This window comes from Neolamprologus multifasciatus, chromosome 9, assembly GCF_963576455.1.
Source record: "Neolamprologus multifasciatus chromosome 9, fNeoMul1.2, whole genome shotgun sequence".
NCBI classification, from domain to species: Eukaryota; Metazoa; Chordata; class Actinopteri; order Cichliformes; family Cichlidae; genus Neolamprologus; species Neolamprologus multifasciatus.
Genome location: NC_140447.1, coordinates 10040177 through 10047225, shown reverse-complemented (window position 1 = coordinate 10047225; position 7049 = coordinate 10040177). Strand labels below are relative to the sequence as shown.

The 7049-nt window shown below is 41.2% G+C and overlaps 1 protein-coding gene across 1 annotated transcript in view; it reads right to left on the bottom strand.

The window, feature by feature from the left end:
• LOC146511014 (leukocyte elastase inhibitor-like) overlaps nucleotides 1-7049 on the bottom strand; it is a 258585-nt gene that overhangs the window by 64427 nt on the left and 187109 nt on the right. The window lies entirely within an intron of this gene.

Sequence of the window (7049 nt, the reverse complement as noted above, 5' to 3'; positions counted from 1 at the left end):
CGAGTGGAGGAGTTCAAGTATCTCGGGGTCTTGTTCGCGAGTGATGGGAGAAGGGAGCCGGAGATCGACAGACGGATTGGGGCTGCAGCTGCAGTAATGCAGACGCTGCACCGGTCCGTCGTGATGAAGAGGGAGCTGAGTGTAAAAGCGAAGCTCTCAATTTACCAGTCGATCTACGTCCCTACCCTCACCTATGGCCATGAGCTGTGGGTAGTGACCGAAAGGACGAGATTGCGGATACAAGCGGCGGAAATGAGCTTCCTCCGAAGGGTGGCTGGCCTCTCTCTTAGAGATAGGGTGAGAAGTTCGGCCATCCGGGAGGGGCTCAGAGTAGAGCCGCTGCTGCTCCACATCGAAAGGAGCCAGCTGAGGTGGTTTGGGCATCTGACAAGGATGCCCCCTGGGCGCCTCCTGGGTGAGGTGTTCCAGGCATGTCCCACCGGGAGGAGGCCCCGGGGCAGACCCAGGACACGCTGGAGAGATTATATCTCAGACCCGGACAAGCTGGAGGAGGTGGCTGGGGAGAGGGAGGTCTGGGCCTCTTTGCTTAGGCTGCTGCCCCCGCGACCCGGCCCCGGATAAAGCGGATGAAGATGGATGGATGGAGGTGTCAGTACTGATAACTGAGTCTGTTATCTGGTGAAACGATAACTAGTTCAGTCCGGTTAAAATTGTGAATTATTGTATTTCAGCAACTACACAGGGGAGTGCAGATCTGCAAAGCTTTCTTTATCAACAGCTGGTCATTTTCCGCAGTTACTTTTAGAGAAATGGGTTTGATGCACATAACAGGTGTTTGTTTGAAATCAGCATTTGAAACAAACATCTGTGTACGTAGAAATATATCGGTTAATGGGTACTACATTACAAATACTGTCTATGATACACATAAAAGCAATTGCACATTTATAGCAATAATACATAGAAAAAAGCAGATCTGACAAGTTTTGGAATGTTTCAATGATTACTGTCTTGTTAGTATCATGTTTCTATAAGCAGACAGGGAGAACTGTGTGGTGCCTCCTTAAGTTTGTTTTCTTTTGGTACAGTATGACTCTCAACTTGCTGTACTAGTTGCATACTTGTAATTTTTTCAGTTTAAGGGAAGAAAGAAAATAATATATACTAGGCTTTTATAAAGCATGTCTGCTATATTCAAATGATAGAAGATGTAGAAAGATTCTTTAAAAAAGTACACACAGAGCAGTTAGTATGATATGATTTATTTTAACTTTATTAATTTAGGGCCAGCCCTCATTGTTGTTGTTGAGAATTCAAGTTAAATAGAATGTGTCCTTACAGTATGTCCAATAAATCTCTACCGAATTAATCCTAGAATAAAATCTAGAATCAAGCACACAAACAGATGATTCTCTGACAATCTTTCACACATTCTTCTTCATCTAGTTGCTCTGATGTGTGACTTTATGTATAAAGACTTGCTGGACTGCTTGTGTAGCTCGTTGGTCTAGGGGTATGGTTCTCGCTTTGGGTGTGAGAGGACCCGGCTTCAAATCCTGGACAAGCCCACGTGTTGTCTATCGAGCCTCTCAGCTGCCACATGTTGTTTAAGCTCCATTTAAAAGAATCTCTGCAGCTGCACACAATGTGAGTGAAATTTGCCCTCCCACCTTCTTCAAATCCAACAAAAGTGGTATCAAACTTTTGTGCTGCTAAAATTGTTGTTTGTGCTGCTTCTGTTTTAAAGATATTAATGAAAATGTAAAGGTCAAAAGGTCAACCAGCCCCCCCACATTACCCAAATCAAACAAAATTGATGTCAAACTGAGCGCGTGTGTGATTTCCCCGTTTTCCCTGGACCCCTGCCCCTGACGTCTTGTATATAGCACTAACCCCGCACTGTCTGTACAAACACTTGGTGAAGATCTGTAAATAAACCGTCTTTGTTTAAACGCTACTCATGAGTCCTGCGAGTGGATCCTCTAAGCAACCCGTGACACCTGGTCTCTGTGACATCATCGATGCATTTTGGGATGTAGGCAGTAACAGTTTCTGTATATTCCTGAAAGTCTGTGGTGGAAAAGCAGTCTTCCAGTGCCTCTGAGGACCCTTCTGGCCACACCTGTACCTGCTTACAGGTTTGGTTTGGTGACTTTGATCAGGGGGGAACCCATGGCACACCTAGGTTTCTGCCTGTACTGACCCTTATGCAAAATAGGTGGAATTAAGACACAGTTCCAAAAGCAAACACAACTGATCAGTGCTGAGAGCGGTGCTGTTGCTGAGGTTGGGGTGATCCTGTAATCTCTTATGAACTACCTCCAACGCTTCTATGACTGGGATGCAAGTGAAGACAGATGTAACATCTCTCTCTCACTGTACATATACTGTTTATAAAATTAGGGAAACATAACCTGCACAAACAAAATAATTTGCAGGACAAATGTTTGACATCAATTTTGTTCGATTTGAAGAAGGTAGGGGGGCCAACTTCACTCACATGTGTTTATAAGGTTGGGGAAACCTGCAGTCAGCTGAGACTGAAGATGTCACTTGGATGAGTGACGAAACGTTTCTCCAACTGAAAATGTCCAGATGAATAGAATCAACCTTTTGGGATTTACTTACCTGGATGATTAAGCACGCATCAAGACGTTATTTTATTAAAATTTTTAAAATGTTAGCAGCACAAACAAATTTTTTACAGCACAAACCAGCACAAATGTTTGACATCAATTTTGTTTGATTCCATTAATGTGGGGGGGCTGGTTGACCTCTGTTGACCTCTAGAAATTTTTATTAATATCTTTAAAATGATAGCGGCACAAACAACAATTTTTGCAGCACAAACCAGCACAAACGTTTAACATCAATTTTCTTTGATTTGGGTAATGTGGGGGGGCTGGTTGACCTTTTGACCTTTACCTTTTCATTAATATCTTTAAAACAGAAGCAGCACAAACGACAATTTTAGCAGCACAAACCAGCACAAACATAGCACAACTGATTGACACCCATTTTGTTTGATTTAATTAATGTGGGGGGGCTGGTTGACCTCTGATGACCTCTAGAAATTTTTATTAATATCTTTAAAATGATAGTAGCACAAACAAAAAATTTTGCAGCACAAACCAGCACTAACGTAGCACAAACGTTTGATAAAACTTTTGTTGGATTTGAAGAAGGTGGGGGGGCCAACTTCACTCACATCTGCACACATGTTCCCATGGTACCTCATACAGGGACAGCTAACAGATCTGATATGAATGATGTCATTAGCGTTGTTCTTGTTTTTTGATTGAGTTTGTGAAACAGTTGTACGTCTGGTCAGATTGTTTTGTATTTGTGTGTGGATTGAAGCACATGCCTGAGAGCACATCAATCACTGCACATATTTGTTCAATCTTAGTTTATATTTGTGGATCATACTGTATTCATTTGTAACACTTTTGAGACAGATTTCTCTCCACATAAATGACCGATGTTCCCTGAATGCCTCACATACAGCTCCAGCACATTTCAACACAATCTTTCATACGTTCTTCTTTCATGCTTCATCTATATGCTCTGACATTCAACATTGTTACAGCTGGTTCTCACCTGTGGTTCGTTGGTCTATGGCAGGGGTCTCAAACTTCAATGAGCTGTGGGCCACTGCTCGCACTGTCATCTCATGTGAGGACCACTTTACTGTTCAAGTAGTACAAAAAACAAATAAACAAACAAGTAAACACGCACAAATATTTCCGAAATGTGGTTTTGTGTTTGTTTTTACATTTCAAATCATAAGAACATCTGACACATATCTACTTGACATGAAAGCAGTACAGTATCATTTGTTATTAGAGGAAGTCAAAGAAGTGTGTCAGTGAAAAATATCCATCAAAATGATTACTGTGGGTAAAAGCCTTGCTGCTTCATTTTGGACCACTTGAAGACGATTTAAGGTAGCCTTAGACAGACAGGAAAAGAGTGCGTTACAACAGTCTAACCGGGAGGAGATGAAGGCATGGACAAGCATCTGCATTTCGCCTCCATGGAGACAATAGTCCTAAGTTTAGAGCTTAAAGGAAAAAAGTAGGAGCAGGTCACAGACTTGATATAAGCATCAAAAGAAAGAGACTGATCAAAATTTATCCCAAGTTTCTGAGCAGTAGCTTTTGTCAAGGAGTTGTCCAGGAAAGCACAGGATTTAGTCCTAATGATCTTGTTTTTGTTTTTGCACACCCAGCCTCCCAAACTGGGTGGTACTGGACTAAATGATTGTAGTGGTGGATGGGTAAGTAAAAGTTTTGGCCAAACAAGATGTATGTGAGACATTTACATGCTCAGTTGTAGCTACAGTTGGAACACAGATTATATTCTTCATGAATAGAATAATACAGAGAAGAGTGAACACAGTCAATAAGCTTGTCACTTCAGGAACTCGAATTTGAACCCAGGACCACACGGACAAGATGAGGGAATCATATACATACAGTTGTGAATGTGTCCTTACAGTATGTCCAATAAATCTCTACAGAATTAATCCTAGAATAAAATCTAGAATCAAGCACACAAACAGATGATTCTCTGAGCGTTCAAGACAATCTTTCACACATTCTTCTTCATCTAGTTGCTCTGATGTGTGACTTTGTGTAAAAAGACTTGCTTGAGTGTTTGTGTGGCTCGTTGGCCTAGGGGTATGCTTTTTGCTTTGGGTGTGAGAGGTCCCGGGGTCAAATCCTGGACGAGCCCACTTTTTGCCTATAGAGCCTCTCAGCTGCCACGTGTTGTTTAGGCTCCGTTTGAAAGAATCTCTGCAGCTGCACACATGTTCCCATCGTCCCTCATACAGGGACAGCTAACAGATCTGATATGAAGGATGTTGTTGGCCTTGTTCTTATTGTTTACCATTTGAATTCTCCAAAAAGTTTTTCTAAGGTAATTATTTGTTATTCATGTCGGCCTAACAAGATAACACAGAGTTTTATTTTAGATTAAATAAGAGAATTTAATTCAAACTTGTACACAGAACTATTACAATACACAGTTATGTATCATATATTATAAATGTCTAACTCTCTCACACGACATTAACAATATGCATGTGGAAAAACGCACATCAGTTTTACTGATACACAAAAGGGCCAAAAATAAACATCAGTAAACATTAGTACTTCAGTACCACAAAGGAATCTCTTTCAGTGCATTATGCACACATGTAACTTATGTACCAAGTGAAATAAAATATTACAGATGAAAACTATGTGATGATTTTAACTGCAAAATTCAGATTTTAGGGTCAAAATTTGACTTAATTTGTGGTGTAAGGTTTCTGGTTATAAAGCTTGACGCTGTCATGCTCATCTGTATGACTATATGCTCATGCCACTGTGTTGATTGCAGGTGGGTGCATGCTCCATGTGTCAGGGTTTTTCTTCAGGTACTTTTTTGTCTGCCATGATCTAAACACATGCACCTCATTGGAAGCTCTAAATAACCCACCTAAATTGGTTCTTAATTTAAAATTAAAAGTGATCATCTGAAAATTAGATGAAAGCTTATTTGTGACAATCTAAGAAACGTGTAATTGAAGCTGCTCCTCTTTGCTGTGCTCAGGTTTGAGAGCAGCCACCTGGGCTTCGCTGGAGAGCAGCAGGAGCAGCCTCAGCACCTCACTCCTCCTCGGCCTGCAAGCACACCTCTGCCGTGACCTGGAAAATGCCTAAGGAAGCTTTTCCCTTTTCACTTTGGGTGTAAGTGGTCCTGGGTTCAAATCCCTGATGAGCCTGTTTGGTATTTGGGGCTTTGCTGTTGAACTGTTCATGCAAGTCCTGGGCAACTGTAATTTGCTATTTTCAGATGTCATAAAAACTCCCTCAAAAGCCTTCAGCTGATCCAAAATGCTGGAGCAAGAGTACTGGCAGGGCCTAGAAAGAGAGAGCATAACATTCAAGACTCAAGATTTTTTATTTGTCACATGCATAGTCATTAAATTACAAAAACAAACAGTGAAATGTCTCCTGAACTGCTCCTTTTACTGTACAAAAAAAAAGACATTATATACAATAAGTAAATTAATTTTAAAAGTCTGGAAATTTTAAATCAAAAATCTGAAAATGTACATTGTGCAAATGGAGTGTTAAAGTGTCGTGTGCCATATTAGCACAGCAACGTATTGACAGAGCAGTGCAAGTAAACAAGTGACCAGAGTAATATAAACAGAGTAATTCAACAGAGTGACCAGAGAAGTGTAAACAGTAATGCGACCTGGGTAGTGTGAACAGATTGATATAAGGTCTTGTTTCAGTCACTTATTGATGCTATGAGGGGAGTGGGGGCATGTTCTGATTTAGGACTCGTATGGCCTGAGGATAGAAGCTCCTCCTTGAGTCTCTCTGTTTTTGCCCCGATGGTGTGGAACCTTCTGCCTGATTGCAGAAGTTGAAGCATTTTGTTACTGGGATGGGACCAGTCCTTTAATATCTGAGATTGTCATGTCTGTGTGTAGGCAGGCAGGAGGAGAGGACCCAAAATGCAAGACTCGAGGAGGTGGAAGAGACTCAAAATACAGAGCTTTATTGCTGGGAAGAGGCAGAACAGAAAAACACTAACTAAACTGGGAGTACCGAATAACTAGACAGGTTGGCAAACAGAACACACAGAGGGCGAGAGGGTAAAAGACATTAACAAAGCGACACTGACACAAAGACACACTGGGCTTAAATACACTGAGGAGTCAACAAGGAATTAGAGACAGAAGGGGAACACAGCTGGGAGGAATAAGACCTAACGAGACAGGGAGAGCAAAGCTGGAACACTGACATCAGACAGGAACAAGAACCTTCAAAGTAAAACAGGAAACAAAACACACTTTACTAAGACACGGACTAGACAGAGAGAGACAGACTTGACACTGACCAAAACCTACTAAATAATAATCATAATCAAAACAGTATCACTGATAAATCAAATCATAAATCATAATCTAGAAAAACACCAAAACATGAGAAACAGAAAGCTGGGTCAACATCACCCAGAACCGTGACAGAGATGCTCTGGACCAACATCTCCTGGTGTAAATGTCCTGTAGGGAAGTTATATTT